Raw genomic sequence first — 23,392 nt, 5'->3', positions numbered from 1 at the left:
CAAACTCGGTCCCGGCGGTTACAGAGTGGCGTAGCCTATATGGGACAAGGAGGACGCGGAGCGTGCCGAGCAAGGCCTACCGCCCCGCTTCGAGAAATACTGTGACAAGCAGACCAGGAACTATGTCAGGGCCTGATACAACGAGGACCCGGTAACAAAGGAGCTTACCACGGAACCGAAGACCAGGGCGCTTGAGCTTGTTCTGGTAAGGAATGCACCCCCGCGTAATTAGCTCCATATGGTTGCATTCTAATTAATGAAGCCAAATTTCTAAATGGTTCACATTCCTTCTACAGGAGACTAAAAGCAGTAGAGTGGGGTCATCTCAGAGCACCCCTTTCGACACCCCTTTAAATAGGGCGTTGAACGTAATGAAAAACAAGGATAAGCTCAGTAAGCCATCGTCAGCTGGTCATGTGGCCAGCAAAGGCTTGTCCACAAAATGGTCGTCATACTATAACGCTGGTGGGCGAAAGGAGAGAAAGACCAGCTCGGAAAGCCAGTCGCGCGAGGTTCAAGAACTCAAGGCACAAGTGGCGCAGATTCTGGAGATTGTCCAAGAGCAAGTGCAACAACAACTGGGATCGACGCTCACCGCCATTGTGCCTACCTTGATTCAGGGGCTGACGATGTGGATTGTAGGCGGACAATAGGGGCCGCCCCTGGTTCCCAGCTTCACGGCCAGCAACTTGCACAACGCACAAGCGGCGCCATTGGTGTCTCCGGCGGAGGCGGTATTGGTGTCTCTGACGCGGCACGGGCATTGGAGCTTAATGCACCCGGGTGTACGCCAGCCGGCACCTCAGCAGCAAGCAGCCCCTCCGTTAGTTGCACGCCAGCCGTTGGTGGTGCCTCGACATTAGCCGATCTCGACGCCATCACGGTAACTAATTAAGCCTCTCGGCCGATGAATTCATCTCTTTGCCTTTGACTGGGCATCCCTGACGTCCTACATGTTTCCGCAGGGCGCCGCCGACGTTCCATGCACTCTCCTACACTTCGTGGGCGGCGAGTTGATCGATGTTGCCAAGGGAAGAATCGTTCAACCGGGCAACCCCATGTTCCACGGTAATCCGATGCCACCCACCGTGTATAGGGTTGAACTGGTTCGGGTGCTGCCAGGCTGCAACGAGTTGTTACCTCCGATTCGACCCACTGGGGCCGACGAAGATGATGTGATGACCCTCAGCGCCTGCGTAAGCTGGCCCCTACTTTGGTCGAAGAGCCGGATTCGTTTGGGGGCGAGAGACACCACCCCACAGACAACACCGCCAGTCATGCCGGCGCCAAGCCATGGCAAGACTGCCGCAACGCTACCGGACATGCATGACATCCCTATGGCATAGGATCCGAACATGCATATGGCACAGGATCCGGACGACAACGACAACGACGACGGTACATTTACCAACGTCGATAAGTACTTTGCCGAACATGGGTACGGTGACGAATTCTTCGGGCCTCCTTCTCAAGAACCCAACCCTGAAAAAGACGACCGCGACCATGCTGGTACCGCGGAGAAACCAAATTGCAACAGGCGTCGTCTGGCGTTCAGTTCTCAGGAGACGCCTCCAGCTGCCGCCTTCACCAAGCCTCAGTTAGCCGAGGTGCCAAATATTATCATCCCTAATACACTCAAGAAGGCAGTCTGTGAGCAGAACTCGATCCCATTACAGCAGAAGAAGAAGGGACGGAAAAGAAAGAGTAACAAGGTTGCCAGCCAGCCGGCACCGAGTATGATCCGTGCTCAGGACGGTCCACCTTCACCTAAGGGTATCTCGAGGAGGGTGCATGTGGCGGGTAGGCCGATGCTACTGACTAATATGCTCAATGCTGCAACTGGTGCTATGCGGAGTCTGCATGACAATGTTCTTTCTTTGGAGAAGCGGCGTCTCCCCAAGAATGATGTGGCATACCCGGTTTTCATGGCCAAGGTGCCAGAGGGCAAGGGCTTTGTGGATAACGCCATCGGGGGTTCGATCGTCCTGCGGTTTGATGACATCTTCGCTATGTTTAACCTTCCTCCGCTGCACTACACCTTCATTCGGTTATTTTCGCTGAGTATGGAGATGCGGATCATTAGAGACAAGACCCCATACATCATGATAATCGACCCCTTCTACATGCGTGGCAAGATCTTGGGCAGCGCTGGGGACCGGCAAGTCGCGAGTTCTTACCTCGAAGGCGTCATTCTGGCAAACCCAGATAAGGATAAATTCCTTGTGCCTTACTTTCCCGAGTAAGTCATCCCCTCACTGCCCCGTAACATATGATTTCTTAGATTTTGATCGTTCTTTTTTTCTAACATTCCGTGTTTTGTGCAGTGACACACATTACACACTCATCCTCTTAAGCCCAAAATATTCCATGGCCACGTATTTCGACTCGGACCGTTAGTCGAAGAAAGACCACACAAATATCAAGAAAGTTCTTGATGATGTTCTCCCCGGCTACGCCAAATCTGGAGGCACCTTCACCAGGCCAGTCCGTAGGTACGGCAAGCACGTGTTCGCCCACACTACAACGTTCCCCTGCGTCAAGCAGCCGCCTGGCGGTCATAAGGATGCCTACTACGCCCTCCATCACATGCGGGCGATCGTACGGGACCATAATCACCTTCTACTACCAAATAATCTCAAAGATTGGGCCACAAGATTGTCGGCAATCCAGGACGCGGACATCAGACTAGAATTCTTTCGCATCCAGTCGGAGTTTGCGGAAATCATCCATCAAGATGTCCTTCGTACCTCGGGGTAGTTTTACCTCAGATATCAACCGTCCAATAGTGAGATAGACACAACTCTACAAATGCAGGCTGACAATGCCCGTGATTTCATGACCATCACGAGAGATGGCTGCTTCATCCATGCTCTGGTCCCTGAGTCGATTCGAAAGTAGTGATGCTATGTGTAGTTCTGAAACATTGATTGGCTCATGCTGTAATTAAACTTTAATGAACTTGTATGTCTCTTTGGTTTGGACAGTCGTTCAACTTATATGTAATCGATTCTATTTATTAGTAGGACCATGAATCATGCTATTAATGTGTTGCTTTTCTCTTCCGATCCTTTTGTTGCATACTTATATATTGCTTATGTATTGTCTATGAATTGTTACTAACGTTTTGCTTGGCTAGTGCATAGAGATGCCGTCGTACGTCGTGTACAAGGGTAAGGTTCCCGGAGTCTACGATGACTGGGAGGAGTGTCGGAGACAGGTTCACTGTTTCATCGGTAACAGTTACAAAGGGTACACCACTAGGGCGGAGGTGGAAGTTAGATATGCGCGCTATTTAGCGGGAGAGAGGAGGGAGCGTTGGAGGAAGCGGATGAAGACTAGTTTAATCGCGATGATGCTCATCCTGATGACCGCAGCTCTCTTCTATGTGATGGTAGTTTAGATGATCGATATCGACTTGTAATGTGAAGACCAACTCGCTACTCACGGTTTTGAGACTTGTAATGTACTAACTTTGTTTGGTACTTTAAATTCGGAGACTAATACGATGAATTGTATTCGGAGACTAATCTTCTATTATATTTGATAAATCTGCTGTTTATATGTTGTGCTCTCTATATTAGGTGCAGTAATATGTTTTGTAACCTGTGCAAATATCAGAAAAGAAAAAAAAATCCCTAATATTCATACTAGTGGCGCACCACTTAGCACACTAATGGCGCACTACAAAAAGGACTCTAATGGCGCATCATCCACTAGTGCGCCATTAGTATGCCAAAGCACATGGGTAAATATGGCCCCCTGGGAGGCATACTAATGGCGCACCGTGGGCTTTACTAATGGCACACTGCATGGTGCTCCATTAGTATACCAGATACTAATGGTGTGATACTAGTGGCGCGCCTGTAGTGCGCCATTAGTAGGCAAAACAGGTGCGCCACTAGTAGGCCTTTTCCTAGTAGTGTATTAACTTGGCAGAGCAATATTTGTAGCATCTTTCCTATGGTTTCTACCTTCCATTGCATTGCTTCTAATTTAGTGAAATGTCTTCTGCTTAGTTTACACATCATAGTTCTGGTTATCTCACACCGTCCTGTTTTTCGTACATATTACATCCTCCTATCATGTGGTTGTCTAACATCAAAGTTCAGTTTGTCTGTATCACGCATCAATTTGTTTTGAAGAACTAAATTTTATTCGTTTTTCTTGTCGGCTTGACTTAACATGGCACAGAGAAAGACGAAGCAAGACATAACGACAGGGAAAGGGAAGCGGAAGAATCCTGCAGATTCTACTGGTAGTGATGGTGCAATAGAATGTCATAGTCCAGCTGAAAATTGTACCGACGGGGTATCCCGTGCTACACGAGCTGCAGAACAAGCCAAACAGAAACAAATAGCTTCCACCAAACAAGCAGAGACATCCCTAGTTGTTTCAACACCTTCCACAGTACCACTAGCTACACGATTTACTCGTTGGTCAACTCAGCTAGCAGCACGTTCCCAAGATCCCTTGCCACCTGACACTATGTCCGAAGCACTCTTGACACAATATGAGTTCGCAAGATCAGATGAACTTTGTGAGCTTCAACAGCAAGAAGGTAGTTGCTGGAGCCAAGTTACAGTTGCATGCTTCTTTATATGTAGTCTCACAGTTTGATGTACACTAACACTTCCTATGTTTGTTGTTGGACTAGCACCTAGGCGCAAGAGGAAACAAACATCAGGGATAATGCTCGATAGGTTAACTAAATATAGAGGAGGAATAATGGACATCCATTTTGAGGCAGGTTTAAAAAGGCCACATGATGCTACAGAGTCAGCCAAGTTAGTATCAGAGGCAGCGGTTGCTGTTAGGTGTCATGTACGTATCCTCCCAACATGGATTAAATACAGGAATGACAAAGACGCAACCTAGTTTGACACCTTCCTCGACCATTTATCTGTAAGTATGGTTATGTATGGACACTAGTAATATCGTCTTGCTCTGTCCAATACTTTCTAGGTTGCTGATAATGAGACTCCCATAATTTTCAATAGATGAGGTTCAAGTTGGATAGCCAAGATGATGCAACCCGACAAGCTTGCACCCATGTTTTCAAGTCTGCTCTGCGATAGTATCAGTATAACTTGGGGAAAACTCACTTTGAAGGCAAGGCTAACAGTGAACTTGCCCAAACATGTCAAGTGGAAAATATATTGGATGAAGACTGGAGAGGACTCATTAAACACTGGTCTGATCCGAAGTATCAGGTACATTATATATATGTGATCAAATCACATGTTGAAGTACTATTTACGCATGTGCCACACATCTATCTTCTTGTAGGTGAACTGTTCAAAGAACAAGGCCAACCGTACGAAAGTGAAATTCCAACAGACGACAGGATCTCGTAGCTACATTGCACACCGCGAGGCTTTTGTAATTAGCTATTGTTTCACTCTTTTCATTGTACCATATTATCAGATCTATATTTACTTGTTCCAAATGTAGAGGAATGCCCGCAAGGACCAAAAAGTACCTGAACCAAATGTTGTGGAAATCTTTAAGGACTGTCACACCAGCAAGATGAAGGGCATGACTACACCAGTCAAAGCCGCTATTGTAAGTCATTAATCCTCATGCCTTTTAACTACTACTTACTCTGACTCGTGCCTTGAACTGCATGGTTTGCAGCCAATGTCTATTACTCTTTTCAATTTTATACACAATTGTCTTAGCGTATCATTGCACCTTACAAGGTTTAAAAGAGAGGAGTGATGTTCCTTTCATCTTGACCTATAATCTAGTTCCGTGCTGGACTTGCCCACACAACATTACAATTGCCTGTTTGTCTGTTCTCAGTTGTTTTGTGATATGAATGATGTCGTATTATGCTTACCGTATTATAAACTTTGTCTCTTTATCCTTAGTTGTCAATACAATGTGAAGAAATACACAATACATTAGCCATGGTACATGGTCATATGTTTGGAACCTGGTTTTATTATGTACTTTGCAGTAAAATACATCTAATATTTTACATGGGTTCACCATAATAAGTTCTGTATATAGACCAAAGCTATTTTGTTTGGTTTTGTTGTATCCTTAATATCTTCTGTTCTAGTACTAATGTAAAAACTCAACTTTTCTGCAAGCTATGGAAAAAATGGTGGAACCGCCACCTTCTGAAGGTGGCGAGGCAACTATAACCGCAATGTCAGCTCTTGCTGCAGTGGGTCAGTACCTATCCACTAACAGTGCCAAAAGCACGTTCGTGCATAATACTGGGTTGGTTGTTAAGGCAATCTCATCCAAACTGCCTCATGATCAAGATATGCAAGCTCAAAACAATGTTATATCTGCGCTCCACACACAAGTCCGTTCCCTAACAGAGACCCTTTGTGAGACAAGGACATACATTGTTCGATGTCGTCAAGATATGCATGGTTTTGAAACTAGACTATCAGACATTTGCTATGTTGTTCAGGAGCCTAGGAGAAATGAAGGCGAAGGTTATGGTGCTCCATCGGACAATCCAACATGCAAATGTAACAGTCAGGTCAAATGAACTGAGCTTCTGAACTTCTAGTGGTGCATTTATCTGCCAGACTATTAACTTTTATGCCAACCTTTCTTTTGTTTTATAGTTGTAATTTGTTTTGTTGCGATGCAAAATTTGTTCTTAACGTGCAGCCACCAGCTGAAGAAATAGCAAGCCATTTTTGTATAGTGTAGGGTGTTCCCTATATTTGCACTGGTGGCGATCTTTGATGCCTAATGGATGTAATCTGTGCAATCGCCTTAATAGCCTAGCGATAGTTTCGGGCTTATTTATTTCCTAGTCTTCGTTTTCCCTGGTTTGCTAGTGGTCACAACAACCATGGGCCATATATGGATCGTGGTAACCATGACCATGCTACGGGTCGCAGGATCCATGGACCTCCTACGGGCCGTCTTTAGATGGGCCTCCAGCACGGATGTAGAATCGGTGGGCCTCCGACCATTGGATAAATGGGTCTACATGGGCCGTAAACGAGCGTAATTGGTATCAGCCCAGCACGGTATTGGGCCGTTAACAGGCCCGAGGACAGCAAAGGCCTAATTTTGTCGTAGGCTTAACGGGTCATTAATGGGCCAAAATATAGGACGGGCTAGAAACGGCGCAACGGGTTAACTAGCCAGGAACAAGCTAATTTGGCCCATTAGGGGAACAGGCTAGTAACGGGCCAGAAGTAATCGAGGGACGGAAAGGAGCCCAAGAACGTATGGGACGTCAATAGGCCGAAAGCTAACACGGGCTGGGAACGGACCATGTGAATCATGGGCCGTTAATGGGTACAAACAAATTTACTGTTCATTCTAGGCTAGAGTCACCATGGGCCTTTAAAGGGCCTAAAGATACGAAGGCCTCATATGGGCCGAAAGACATCATGGGCCATACATGGGCCGAAATTGAAACGGGCTTGTGTTATATTTGACGGCGCACATGATGTTGGTGGGCCGATTTCATGTAGGCCCTCACGAGTCATGAGTTACCGAGCCATAAAATGGGCTATTTGCGAAGAGACCGTTAATAGGCTTTTCATGGGCCAGCCCGCTAACTTTTGACCAAGTCAAATGGGCTGGCCTTTGTAAGCTAAATGGGCCGGTGGTGGGCCGTCGCATGTGTCGACATATCATAGGCGCCTATCTGACCCACTGACAAGCTGACACGTGTTTCCTCCAGCCAATCAGAATTTTACACGTGGAAATTTCCCATTGGTCCGGGCTGTTAACGGGTTATCGGATCCAAAACCGGACCCAATAGTTTAACGGCGACCCGTTACGGTGGATGCCATGTGTTGGTCACCCTTGACGAAAGCACTTTTGTGACGCACGATTTATCGTCATGGAAGTGGACACTTTTGTGATGATAATTTTAGTAATGTCATGGAACACTTCTACGACAACATAGGTATGACTATCCTGATTCTGTCATAAAATCGTCATGGATGTACATGCATGACAGAAAACGTGACCTACTGTGACGAACACATATCATTATGGAAGTGTCTTTTTTTGTAGTGTTTGTTGGGATCTGATGAACTTTGAGTTTATGATCAGATCTATCATTTTATCCATGAAAGTTATTTGAGTTTCTTTGATCTCTTATAAGCATGATTTCTTATAGCGTCGTATTTCTTCTCCGATATTTGGGTTTTGTTTGGCCAACTTGATCTATTTATCTTGCAATGGGAAGAGGTGCTTTGTAGTGGGTTCAATCTTACGGTGCTTGATCCCAGTGACAGAAGGGGAACCGACACGTATGTATTGTTGCTACTAAGGATAAAACTATGGGGTCTATTTCTACATAAATAGATCTTGTCTACATCATGTCATCGTTCTTATTGCATTACTTCGTTTCTCCATGAACTTAATACACTACATGCATGCTGGATAGCGGTCGATGTGTGGAGTAATAGTAGTAGATGAAGGCAGGAGTCGGTGTACTAATGTTGGATGTGATGCCTATATAATGATCATTGCCTGGATATCGTCATGATTATTTGAAGTTCTATCACTTGCCCAACAGTAATTTGTTTACCCATTGTTTGCTATTTTTCTCGAGAGAAGCCACTAGTGAAATCTACGGCCCCCAGGTCTCTTTCTCATATTATTTGCCTTTGCGATCTATATTTCTTTGCTTTTATTTTCAGCTCTATTAAACCCAACAATACAAAAATACCTTGCTGCAATTTATTTTATTTGGCGTTCGATCTATCAATCTACTACAATTTATTCATGTCCGTTTGCCAATTTCTGGCGCCATTACCCGAAAGGGATTGACAACCCCTTTAATACATCAGGTTGAGTATTTGTTATTTGTGTGCAGGTGCCGTTTACGTGTTGTTGCTTGGTTCTCCTACTGGTTCGATAACCTTGGTTTCATTACTAACGGAAATACCTACCGTCGCTGTGCTGCATCATCCCTTCCTCTTTGGGGAAATACCGACGTAGTTTCAAGCCGCATCAAAAGGAATCTCTGGCGCCATTGCCGGGAAGATCTTCAACATATACCAGGTTCTTAATCACAAATCTCATGTCCTTGCAATTTACATTATTTTCCATTTGCCGCTTGTCTTCCTCTCCCCCACTTCACAAAAATTGCCATTTTTATTCGACCTTTTTTCGTTTGCCGTTTGCTCGTGAGATCTCATGGTGGCTTGTGTTTCCATGTCTCTTCTATTTGATTTCATCTTTGCTTGCTAAAAATCAAATGTTATGGATCCTCATCCACTTGCTAATATTTTCAAATGATCCAACTATGGTGAACGCATTGCTAGTGAATTGAGTCCACTGGATTATCTTTATGAAGTTTTGCTTGAAATTCATGAATCTGAAAATTGTGATGAAGTTTTAAGATAAGGAATTTATAAAGTGAATCATGATAGCTCCTTAGATGAAAAGCATGATTGCAATGATTTTATTATAAATTCTATTAATGTCAATTGTGCTAATAATATGCAAAACCCGCAAGCTTGGGGATGCTAATTTTGCTACGTCCATTACTTATTGCAATAATCAAGATTGGGGTGATTCTTCTTATGATCTTGAAAATTTATTTAAGCCTCATGATGAATATGATATTGATAATAATATTTGCAATAATATTGAAAGTGGGTTTGGAAGAGCGTAAACTTTAGGTAAAAATAATCCCACATATTTGGAGAGCGATCAATCTTATGGAAATTTTGATAAAAGTGGGTTTGGAGAGGTCATGACTTTAGTTGATGTTAATCCCACTATCTTGGCAGATTATAAGACTTTTATGCATGTGGATCATGAAGTGAAAATTTTATATGATAGCTATATTGTTGAATTTGACTATGGTCCTACATGTAATTATTATGAGAGAGGAAAATATGGCCGTAGAAATTTTCATGTTACTAAATTACCTCTCGTTATGTTGAGATTGCTATTATTTCTTTCTTCTTCCATGCTTATGCTAGTTTTTGCTTGTCTTGATAATTTGTTTTCTTATAAAATGCCTATGCATAGGAAATATGTTAGACTTAAATATGTTTGTCACATGTTTTATGGTGCTCTCTTTGTGTTTCAATTATTATCTTTCTTGTGACCATCAATAAAATTTTATGCCTAGCTAGGGGCATAAAACGATAGCGCTTGTTGGGAGGCAACCCAATGAATAAAATTTATTTTTGTCTTTTGCTTTCTGCTCTTGAGTTTTGCACAATTATGCTACTGTTATGATTGTGTTTCTTATGTTTTAATTAGTGTTTGTGCCAAGTAAAGCCTTTAGGATCTTCTTGGGTGATAGTTGTTTTATCTTGCTAAAAAATAGAAACTTTCACGCTCACGAAAACAATTCCCATTTCTAACTAGAGATCTTTAAAATACCAATTCTTTTTGCAGAAGATTAATATACAAATTTCTCATGACGCCCTAATTTTTCAGAGTTTTTGGAGTTACTGAAGTATTCGAAATATCCACATTGGTATAGACTATTCTGTTTTTGACAGATTCTATTTTCTTTGTGTTGTGTGCTTGTTTTGATGAATTTATGGTTTTCTTTGATGAGTTTTTGCCATATAAAAGTTGGAATACAGTAGATATAATGCAAGAACAAAATATGAATTGGTTTTCAACAACACTTATAGTAGTGATTTATTTTCTTATACTAACGGATCTCACGAAAGTTTTGTTGAGTTTTGTGTGATGGAAGTTTTCAAGTTTTGGGTTATCTTACGATGGATGAACGAATAAGGAGTAAGAAGAGCCTAAGCTTGGGGATGCCCATGGCACCCCAATTTATTATCCCATGAGAAGCAAACAACTAAGCTTGGGGATGCCCCGAGTGGCATCCCCTCTTTCTTCTAATGACCATCGGTATTTTACTCGAAGCTATATTTTTATTTGTCACATGCTATGTGTTGTGGTTGGAGCGTCTTGTATGATATGAGTCTTTGCTTGTTTTGCTTTGTCTTTTTAGCCTTGATCCCTTGCTAGACACACCTATTTGAGAGAGCCAAAATTATTTCATGACTTGTTAGAATTGCTCTCTATGCTTCACTTAAATTTTTTATGAGCTATGGATTTTCTCTAGTGCTTCACTTATATCTTTTTGAGCATGGTGTGATTTAGTATTTTTGAAGAAATGACCTCTTGCGTCACTTATATTTATTTGAGAGTTAGTAAAATTTTCAAGAAATTCTCTCTTGCTTCACTTAAATTAGTTTGAGAGAAAGAAATATTATGCTCATGATCTTCACTTATATTTGTTTGATCTTATCAAAAGCAATACATGAAAATTAGTCCCAAAGTGATAGATATTCAAGAAGGATATAATAAAAACTTTCATGAAGATCATTGGACAAAATAAACTTGATTCTTAGTAATAGTTTTGAGATATGATGATGTGATATGTGAGTCATGTTGATGAGTAATTATGCTTTAGTAAGAATATTGGTGTTAAGGTTTGTGATTCCCTATGCAAGCACGAAAGTCAATAGTTATGTAATGAAATTATATCCTACTTATGGTGCATTATTCCATGTTAATTATGCTTAATGCTCGTTTATGAGATTATTCGTTTCATGGTTGGTCGCTTCTCAATCTTTTGCTAGCCTTCATTTTGCAATAAGTATGATCACTACTTGTGCATCCAAAACCCTTTAAACCAGTTTTGCCACATGAGTCCACTATATCTGCCTATATGCGGTATTCTTGGATGTTCGAAGAAAATTTTTATGTGCCATCTCTAATATTCAAAATGAATTTCTCTTTCATGTGCTCGTGCCGCTCGCGAGACAGTGAGGGGTGGCTAATATTTTCCATGCTAGATGTGTTATTCTCATGATGAGTGTTTATTCACTTGTCATTACACGAGAGTAAGGCAAAGGTATTAGGGATGCCCATTCCCAAAATGAAAAATGAATTTACTTGATGTTGTCAAATAATAAATTCCTTGGAAAGTGTTGGTATGGAAGGCACCCGTGGATATGGTTAGGCATGGAAAGTGAAAGTATGGTGGAAAAGGGAATAAACTTTAATTTCTATTTGGGAACCGCCTATGATGTATCTAGCATGGAAAGTGTTGGGAACTCTTAGTCGTTTTTGTTGGTGGGAAAAGTATGCCTCTCAAAATGTTTTTATCTCTCAATTTTCGCTTTGAGCTATAACACCTCTGCAAATCCCTATTTCCCTATGCAAAGGGCCTTTCTTTTACTTTATGCAATTTTTATTTTGAATTTGAGTCTCCATCTTCTCTTATAAAGTACCAACTAGGGGGCACTATGATCATACTTGAGCATTGGGTGTAGTTAATATGCGAGTGTGTTTCATGAATGGATCAATGATTGAGCATGATGGGCCAGGGATAACTTATTTTAGCATTGATATTTTGAAAGACATGGCTGCTTGTTGGTATGCTTGAGTATTTAAGTTATCATGTCAAAACTAGACTATTGCTTTGAACAATATAAAAGTACAAATGTCCATGCTATAAAGAAAAGAATATGAGATGACATGTTAGGCAGCATTCCACATCAAAAAAATTGTTTTCATCATTTACCTACTCGAGGACGGGCAGGAATTAAGCTTGGGGATCCTGATACGTCTGCAACGTATCTATAATTTTTTATTGTTCCATGCTGTTATATTATCAATCTTGGATATTTTATAATCATTTTTATAGTCATTTTATATCTTTTTTTGGTACTAACCTATTGACATAGTGCCAAGTGCCAGTTGCTGTATTTTGCATGTTTTTTTACATCACAGATAATCAATAACAAATGGAGTCCAAACGCAGCAAAACTTTTTGTGGATTTTTTTGGACCAGAAGAGAACCTATGTGCAGAAGAAGCACCTAGAGGCTGCTCCGAGGGGAGCACAACCCACCAGGGCGCGCCTGGAGGCCCAGGCGCGCCCTGGTGGGTTGTGCCAACCTCGGGTGCCCCCCGAACCGCCTCTTTGATCTATTAATACCCCAATATTCTAGAAACCCTAGGGGAGTCGACGAAAATCAATTCCAGCCACCGTAGAGTCCAGAACCACCAGATCCAATCTAGACACCATCACAGAGGGGTTCACCACTTCCATTGGTGCCTCTCCAATGATGCGTGAGTATTTCTTTGTATACCTTCGGGTCTGTAGTTAGTAGCTATATGGCTTCCTCTCTCTCGTTTGATTCTCAATACAATGGTCTCTTGGAGATCCATATGATGTAACTCTTTTTATGGTGTAAATGTTGGGATCTGATGAACTTTGAGTTTATGATCAGATCTATCTTTTTATCCATGAAAGTTATTTGAGTTTCTTTGATCTCTTCTATGCATGATTGCTTGTAGCCTCGTATTTCTTCTCCGATATTTATTTTTGGCCAACTTGATCTATTTATCTTACAATGGGAAGAGGTGCTTTGTAGTGGGTTCGATCTTACGGTGCTTGATCCCAGTGACAGAAGGGGAACCGACACGTATGTATTGTTGCTACTAAGGATAAAACAATGGGGTATATTTCTACATAAATAGATCTTGTCTACATCATGTCATCGTTCTTTTTGCATTACTCCATTTCTTCATGAACTTAATACACTAGATGCATGCTGGATAGCGGTCGATGTGTGGAGTAATAGTAGTAGATGCAGGCAGGAGTCGGTCTGGTAATCTTGGATGTGATGCCTATATAATGATCATTTCCTGGATATCGTCATGATTATTTGAAGTTCTATCAATTGCCCAACAGTAATTTGTTTACCCACCGTTTGTTATTTTTCTCGAGAGAAGCCACTAGTGAAATCCACGGCCCCCGGGTCTGTTTCTCATATTATTTTATTTTGCGATCTATTTTTCTTTGCATTTATTTTCAGCTCTATTAAATCCAGCAATAAAAAATACCTTGCTGCAATTTATTTTATTTGCCGTTTGATCTATCAATCTACTACAATTTATTCACGTCCGTTTGCCAATTTCTGGCGCCGTTACCCGAAAGGGATTGACAACCCCTTTAATACGCCGGGTTGCGAGTATTTGTTATTTGTGTGTAGGTGCCGTTTACGTGTTGTTGCTTGGTTCTCCTACTGGCTCGATAACCTTGGTCATTGTGCTACATCATTCCTTCCTCTTTGGGGAAATACCGATGTAGCTTCAAGCCGCATAAGGGTGGCACATAGATTTTTTCGATAGCGGGTAGATTTTGTTGTGTCAAAATTAAGCATCTAGAGGATACAAAACGCAAAGACCACACACCCGTCCTCTGCATAGGTAGAATGCACACAACCAACAGCAACACACACACATAGAAAACACGTCAGCAAATAACAAAGTCATATAAGACCAAAGGTATGCGTAGGTCAGGTAAAAGAAAAATTCAAAGCGATCAGATCGGCGATCGACAAACTATATCAATGACCATATAGTTTGCATCTCCCCGACGAAGTCAACTATCGGGTCCCCCACAAAAACCTTTCGATGGCCACCGCAATCAAGAATGAGTACGGCACCATAGGCCGGTGTGGTCTCCATAAGGACTAACACCGATGGCAGAGCACACCACCACCGACTACCACCTCGTAGAAGAGATCCCTGCCCAGGCTCATTGGCCCAGGGGCCGACCTGGCCGAAGCCGAAGAACAGAAGGTACATGAACATCGCTCGCGCGAAGCACAACAATTGCTAGATCATGAGCGCACAACCGCCAGATTGGCAATGTGCCTCTCGATCCGGGCCAGCGAGCAGCAAGGCCACGTCGCCAAACAACGCCATTTTGCCCTGTTTCGGCCATATGAAGGCGTCTACCTGTGTCGTCCACGACGGATCCGAGCATCAGTGCCACACTGGTGCAGAGACGTGCTATACAAATGCATTTTACCCCCTTTCCGCGATGGAGTTTTAAACCGTCGCCTGGTGAGTGTGTGCCATAGGTGGGTCCTTCCCACACGACCCAGAATCTGTTGGGGATGGGCCCTCCGGCCACACAGGTTGTGGCAAAATGAGCTCGTGTGCGATCGGGCGAGGCATCAATACCCAATCGTTTCCGTTCCTATGTACATCCACAGGGCGAATCCCAGAAAAACATTTCCGTTCATATGTATATCACATACAGTTTTTTATGGAAACATTTGTGCAAGGTGGCCTAACGCAAACAGTTCTCTGCCGGAAGTCATGTGTGACTGCTAGTTGATCGAACATGCCTACTTTCTAGAAACTGTGTGGGTTGTTTGAGTTCATCGCCCATGGTGTTGGCTGAGTAACCGTCCACAATACAAACCCCAATAAGTAGGGTAATTAGCCTATTATTGATAATCCATGTAGTAATCAAATTGACATTTTTATAAAACACACTAGATGTTCCATATCCGTATAACGGCAACTAGGATTTCTTAATCGAAGTACATCAGATAGCTCCAGCACTCAGTTACGCCATTACACAACAGCACCAAGTTTCACATGCAACATTGAAAACCTTTGGAAAGTACCATGATATACGGTAAATATACAGATGAATCTCATCTGGGAAACTGCAGAAGCAAAAGGCAAATATTGAGCCTTCAGTGATGTTGAATGTCCTTGCAACTTTAGGCCAGTGGCTATGGATAATTGCCCGCCCAACCTTTGTCCTCTTCAGGAAGACTTCAATATTGTGATGTGGGTGTTGAATGAATACCTTCCTCGCCTCTTGACCAAGCAGGTGGTTTGAGAGGTAATCATTGGTGAAATGCTTTGAAAAGTACCAAAAACAAAGATGAATAAATCCCTGTTATAAATTTTGAAATGGCGCAAGGGGTAATAACAAGGTAAAAGAGTTAGTACCATCCTATAGTTGACTGATGTCTTCTTCATTGTGCAAACAAAGATCTTGCTATTATTCGTCGCAAGGTTCTTCATCCTAACACTCTTTCTGAGTTTTTTGACTTGACTGATATTCATGGAAATCTCATTTCCCCATATGCAAAATGGGTCAAACAGTGGGTCTAAGCTTCTGACAGCAGGACCTACATGTGCAAGACCAAATTGTAAGAAACCAAAATATTAGAGTGATTCCTACAACTGCATAATAATGTGCTATTAGCGAAAGGACCATGCATGAGCAAACCTCGATGGTAAACCACAGTGTCTCCCATTGTTTCCCTGCAACACACATAAGGAAGATCTTGATCAGGTTAACTGAGAGTTGCCATACTATCAGTAAAATACGTATTGAGTATAGCCAAATTCGATTTATTTCTCGCATGCATAACAGTACAAAATTGTACCCACAACAAATGAAAATCAAATTGCAGAATTGAACCAAACAGTTAAATGGACAACAGACCAAATAAACCAAAACAGTTAACTGAGCATGACATTGCAAAATAGAAACACGTACTAGAAGATAAGACAGTTAACAAAACAAAGAATGTTTGAGAATAGTACTACAAAATGTAGCAATTGTTGGACCAAACTATTAACTGAACATTACATTTCAGAGGACCAAACTGTTAACTGAACATCAGATTGCATATTAACATTACAGAGGACAAATCACTAGAAGGCACTGGCGGTGGCCTCGAGAAAACAACACGAACTGTATTTTAAAGTAGACAACCGCGTGGCGGTGTCGATGGTGCTTAAAAGAGGAGGTGCTCCTCTAAGATCTAGCGGTCGGCACGCATAGCAGTATAGCGACCTCGTGCGTGAGTGCGGCCGTGATTTGCTTGTCCGCTGCTAGATGCTACTGAGATCCACATTATACTGCGTGCAAAATGGCTGTGGATGGCGCTTAATTGGAGGCCGGGGCTAGTGATTCCGGCAGAAGGTGTCGCGCCATCGGTCGAGGCATGTGGGACGGGGAAGGAGGAGGATGGTGTGGGTGGGGTGTAGATTAACTGACCATATCGATGAAGCCACGCAACAAGAATAAGGGTCGGCAGCGAGGAGGCCGCGCATCAAGAAGAAGGGTCTCTAGCGAGGAGGCGGCACTGCAAGAAAAAGGATCACCGGCGAGGAGGTGGCGCTGCAAGAAGAATTGTTTCCGGCGAGGAGGCTGAGCTACCAGTAAGCAACAGTGAAGGTTTGAACTTGGAAAGCAAGGAGGAACAGCGAAAATGTGGCTTTTGGTGGGAGGGAGGGGCAGGGAGATAGATATTTCCGCAATGGAATTTTTTTCGCTCGGTGACGCGAGAAACTGGTGCGCAAGTGTGGTTCAAGCGTGGGCGGTGGACTGTAGATGACGATGCTTCCTGCGTAAGCCAGACAAGATGGTGCGCCAAGATATTTTATATTGCATCCCACACGATTCTTGCTAGTAAACTGTTTGTGGTATACCTGATTTTTTCATTATTTTTTGAAATACAAAATGGTGTTACAGAGAGAAAGGATGGTGCTTTAATTGCTAGAACATTTATGTATAGTGAACATGCAACTAAATGAGTGTCGTGTTTAAATTTGGAATTATTCCAGGTTCGCTTGGCATTTTTCAGCACTAATTGAGTTTCTAGACATTTAATGTGCGTAATTCAAATTTGAAATAAAAGCACATGCTCCAGTGCACCAAACTTTGTTGAAAATTCACATGTGTGTCTTTGGGCGAATTTATAGGTCCCATGCAAGAAATGGGAATGAAATTCGAACATCTGGGCGTCGTGGCTAGGCCTGGAACATTGAGAAACTTGGTTTTTAAATTCCTGTAAATTCAAAACTCACCTGAAAATCGTGAAACTTGGCATGGTGTCATTTCATGGAACCAACATGCTGTGGTAAAAAAATTGGCCGCATTTGGACAAGTTTTGGTATAAGATTCTTGCAAACCAGAGCTTCTCTCGAGAAGACTCGTGGTTCCCGAGGGGGGATGTGTCACCTTTGTGTGCGAAATGATATACACTGCCTCCCCCCTTGATTTTTGACAGAGGCAACATAGAACTATATGAGTGCGGTGTTAAAATTTGGAATTATTTCGGGTTCGTTTGGAATTTTTAAACATTAATCGAATTTCAAGTCATTTAATGTGCATAATTCGAATTTGAACTAAAAGCACATGCTCCAGTGCACCAAAGTTGGTTGAAAAATCACATGTGTGTCCTTGGGTGAATTTCTAGGTCCCATGCAAGAAATGGGAATGAAATTCAAAATTCTAGGCATCATGGCTCGGCCGGAAATATTGAGAAACTTGATTTTTTTAATTCATGTAAATCCAAAACACGCCTGAAAATCATGAAACTTGGCATGGTGTCATGACATGGCACCAACATGTTGTGGTAAATTTTTTGGCCGAATTGGGACAAGCTCTGGTATAAGCTTATTGCAAACCGGAGTTTCTCTCAAGAAGGCTCGTGGTTCAGAGAAGGAACGTGTCACCTCCGTGTGCGAAACGACATACACTGCCTTCTCCTGCCTTAATTTTTTCAAACAGGCAGCTTAGACCAAATAGGAGTTTCGTGCTCGTTTGGCCTTTTTTATACATTAATTGAATTTCTGGGCATTTAATGTGCATAATTCAGTTTGTACTACAAGCACATGCTCTAGTGCACCAAAGTTGGTTGAAAAATCACATGTGTGTCCTTGGGTGAATTTGTAGGTCCCATGCAAGAAATGGGAATGGAATTCAAACATCTGGGCGTCATGGCCCGGCCGGAAATATTGAGAAACTTGGTTTTTAATTCCTGTAAATTGAAAACACGCATGAAATCATGAAACTTGGCTTGGTGTCATAACATGGCACCAACATGCTGGGGTAATTTTTTTGCCGAATTGGGACAAGGTTTGGTATAAGCTTCTTACAAACCGGAGCTTCCCTCAAGAAGGCTCGTGGTTCCGAGAGGGAATGTGTCACCTCCGTGTGCGAAACGACATACACTGCCTTCTCCTGCCTTGATTTTTTTTACACAGGCAGCTTAGACCAAATAGGAGTTTCGTGCTAAATTTTGGAATTATTTCGGTTTCATTTTGCCTTTTTTATACATTAATTGAATTTCTGGGCATTTAATGTGCATAATTCAAATTTGAACTACAAGCACATGCTCCAGTGCACCAATGTTGGTTGAAAAATCACATGTCTGTCCTTGGGTGAATTTGTAGGTCCCATGAAAGAAATGGGAATGGAATTCAGACATCTGGGCATCGTGGCCCGACCGAAAATATTGAGAAACTTGGTTTTTTAATTCCTATAAATTGAAAACACGCTTGAAAATCATGAAACTTGGCGTTGTGTCATGACATGGCACCAGCATGATGTGGTAAATTTTTTGGCTGAATTGGGACAAACTTTGGTATAAGCTTCTTGCAAGTCGGAGCTTCCCTCAAGAAGGCTCATGGTTCTGAGAGGGAACTTGTCACCTTCGTGTGCGAAACGACATACACTACCTTCTCCCGCCTTGATTTTTTTAGACAGGCAGCTTAGACCAAATAGGAGTTTTGTGCTAAATTTTGAAATTATTCCAGGTTCATTTGGCCTTTTATACATTAATTGATTTTCCAGGCATTTAATGCACATAATTCAAAGTTAGTTGGAAAATCATTTGTGTACTTGGGCGAATTTCTAGGTCCCATGGAAGAAGTGGGAATGGAATTGAAACATTTGAGCGTCTTGGCTCGGCTCAGAAACATCGAGAAACATGATTTTAAAATTCCCGTAAATCCAAAACTCGACTGAAAATCATGAAACTTGGCATGGTGTCATGACATAGCACCAACATGCTGTGGTAAAGTTTTTGTCCGATTTGCGAAGGCGCACACATTAACAATCAACAGAGTCATTTTGGAACAAGTTCTGTCATGTTACAAATCGGAAACACAAGTATTATTGAAACCGTGGGCGTTCTACTTACCATTTACGTGCCGCCACACATCCCCTTTTTTATTGGCTAGGAGGTGTTGTGCGGGGTAGCTATTTGAGTACGGGAGGCGTGCGATCAGACCCCTGCGCATGCTCATCGGGAGGAGATCCCTTTGACCTCTACTCGTCGCCCACCTCCCTCCCAACGTCTCCATTAATGGTGCCCGATCCCCTGTTTCCTGGCGTGGCTATGTCTCACTCGACTGAGATTTAAGAGAGAAAAAAGAAAATCTGAAAAGAAAGTTTTGCACGGATGTTGATGTAAGATCCGACAGACCTATATACCATTGACTATGACTTATAGCAATACTGATGAATATAAGGATGATTACAGTGGATAATAATTGTCTTACATATTTAGGAAGATAATTAAAAAAGCCACATGCGGCGACGCCCGAAATACACAAGGGCAAAAGAACAAGTAAGACAACGATCTGGCCTGCTGAACTCTACTTTCTTGATGCGTTGCTGCAGGCCGCGAGAACTAGTCTCCATGGCGAGCAACGTTGAACTCTTTCGTGTCCTCAAGACGATGCTTGAGAGCATCCACGGAGCATGTCATTCTCGATGCGGAGCATGTCATTCTCGTCCATAAGTTTCTTGACGATGACGCCGGTCCTCTTCAACAAGGCTGTGGTCTCCTCCTGCTGCACCGCACTTTCGACGATCTTCGTCCTTAGCAGGTCGCGCTTGGCCCGGAGCTTCAGATTGCCGTCACTTAGTTCCTGGATGACGCTGATAGCCTATTCAAATGAGGCGTTCATGTTGTCCTACAACCTCGCCCAGCCGGAGATCTGATATATCTGGCTATGGACAATTTCGTGCCTGGAAGAGTCCGCGCGTGCCCGCGAGATATTTTCCTGGGCCGCCGCGGTGTGGGAGGACATATCTGCTGCATTCGTGGCGCGATGGGACATCTCTGCTGCTTCCGTGGTGCGGCCAGACCAGTCTGCTCCATCAACGGTGTGGCGGGACCTTCGTGCTGCTTCAGTGGCGCGGTGGGACCTCTGTGCTGCTACGGCCACACGGTGGGACATGTCGGCTGCTTTCGCGGCGAGGCGGGACATCTCTCGTGCTTCCGAATCCATCCTTGCCTCTCCCTAGTGGTAATCTCTCGACTTAGAACTCATGCTGGCCATGGTAGACGCAAGGGAATGTTGATGAATGACTTGTTTGTTTTTGTGGATGAGGAGTTGTGGAGGAATGTGCAGTCATCTTGGAGTAGCAGTATTTATAACCGAGTACTAATACGCTCCTAAGTGGGAAACCATTTAGGTTTTGATCGGTGTAAACATGTTTGCAATTAAATATAGCATGGTAGTAATTTGGAATGTGACGGGATGCAGGCTCAAAATTTATTAATAGTTCTATAATTTATAAGTGCAACACTATTCCCGGACGTCGTAATGTGGGCACGCTTTCTCGACTGCGTACGTAGTGTTTGCACCATAGGGTGCACCGGGATAGGCAATGTCAGCACACGTCTTGTTCCAACAACCGTGCGTGCTCGCTATTACCATCACACATGCTTCATTTAATTAGAATGTGTGCCCGTCTAGTGCACACACGTTGATCTGTCTAACTGTTTCTATTTGTTGTGGCTAATCGCAAACAGTTCATATGTGTGAAGTGTATGCCATCAATGCAGACACTTTGATCTGGCCGACCGTTTCTATTGTGTTGCCTAATCACAAACAGTTAATCCTTCTAAAGTGTATGCCCTCAATCGCACACACCGTCATCTGGCTACCTGTTTCTATTGTTATGCCTGATCATAAACACTTAATCCGAGTGAACTGTATGCCATATATCACACACGCCTTCATCTGGCTGCCTGTTTCCGTTCTTCTTCCTCATCGCAAATAGTTAATTGAACTGAACCGTATGCCCCGCATCACATGCGTAACTAAAATCTGAACCGTGTTTGATGAATCATTCATTGCAAATGTTTTGCACCTTTTTGACGGTTTTTTACATCACCATTTCCGATTAATGCATCACACACCATTTTGTCAAAGGGTCTCTGATCGTAGTGTCGCGTTAGCAGCATCCTGTAGTAGTGCCATCCTTGATCCACCTACCACCATTGTGTGCGCTCATTGCAGACCCATGAAAATACATACTAGATCCACATGCTGCTAGCGGATGCCACCCACCATGGCAACCCAGGTACTGCCACATACACCGGGATTACTATTGCCGTCGCCGCGAAACGAGGTTGCCATCTGTCGAATGCCACCAGGAAGCTGCCGCCTCTGTGCCTCAAAAGCCACAACTCTGACATGGACTCTTTCTGAAAATATGATGGATTGTGATTGTTTTAATGACTAAGAACACAGTTTGTTAGTTTCCAATAAAGTTTATGTTCTATACTTTAGATTGTGAATGAATTGTTACTCTAGCATCAGGAGTTTTATGATGATATATTGTTGTTATGATAATGACCATGATGCTACCATGTTTGTATTTTATTTTTATCGGCACCTCTCTCTCTCTAAGCATGTGATCATGATTATCGATTGAGGTTGTCGCTTGAGGACAAGCGAGGTCTACGCTTGGGGGGTTGATACGTCCATTTTGCATCATGTTTTTATGTTGATATTTATTGCATTATGGACTGTTATTTCACTTTATGATACAATTCTTATGTATTTTCTCTCTTATTTTGCAAGTTTCACATGAAGAGGGAGAATGCCGGCAACTGGAATTCTGGACCGGAAAGGGCTATATCGAAGGCATTTTTCTAAACATCTCCAAATAAGCTAAAAATTGACGGAGAATTATTTTGGAGTATATTAAAATTATTGGTGAAAGAAATACCAGAGGTGGACCCACTTCGCAGCCACAAGCCCGGGGGGCATGCACCCTGAGCTTGTGGTGCCCCTGGCAAGTGTGCCGCTGCCGATTCGACCGTACACTAATCATACACACAAAGGTGTACGATCAAGATTAGCGACTCACGGGAAGATACCACAACACAACTATAGAAACAAATGAAATAATACAAGCTTTATATTACAAGCCAGGGTCCTCGAGGGCTCGAATACAAGCTCGTTACACAAGAGTTAGCGGAAGCAACAAAATCTGAGCACGGACATAAGTTAAACAAGTCTGCCTTAAGAAGGCCAGCACAAAACAACAACGATCGAAGAGGCAAGGCCTCCTGCCTGGGACCTCCTAACTACTCCTGGTCGTCGGCGGCCTCCATGTTGTAGTATCCGTCGATGGTGGCATTTGGCTCCTGGGATCCACCAACTGGTTGCAACAACCGGAAAGAAGAAAGAAGGGGGAATGGGGGAGCAAAGCAACCGTGAGTACTCATCCAAAGTACTCACAAGCATCAGATCTAAACTAAGAGCAACTCGAGCCGCGCACCCAACAGGCCCTCCCCGGGCATTTTTTCCTCGCCGGCGCCCAAAAATCGGCACAGTCACCCCCCAGGAGCCCGTTTTTCGCCGGCTTGGGCTGAAATTGGCATCGGCGGCCCTAGGCCGAAACCGGCGCGCTGGGGGGGGGGCGCTCGGGGGCGCCGGGGCGAGCGGTTTTGGCGCGAAAGGGTGGCGGGCCTGCTGAGTCAACGGTACGCGCCTCATCTTCCCCAGAACGCCTCAGTTTCCCGCGGGGAATCAATGGCAAGGCT

The sequence above is a fragment of the Triticum urartu genome, chromosome 2 (assembly GCF_003073215.2).
Source record: "Triticum urartu cultivar G1812 chromosome 2, Tu2.1, whole genome shotgun sequence".
NCBI lineage: Eukaryota > Viridiplantae > Streptophyta > Magnoliopsida > Poales > Poaceae > Triticum > Triticum urartu.
The sequence above is the reverse complement of the archived record's forward strand: the minus strand, read 5'-3'. Positions refer to the sequence as shown.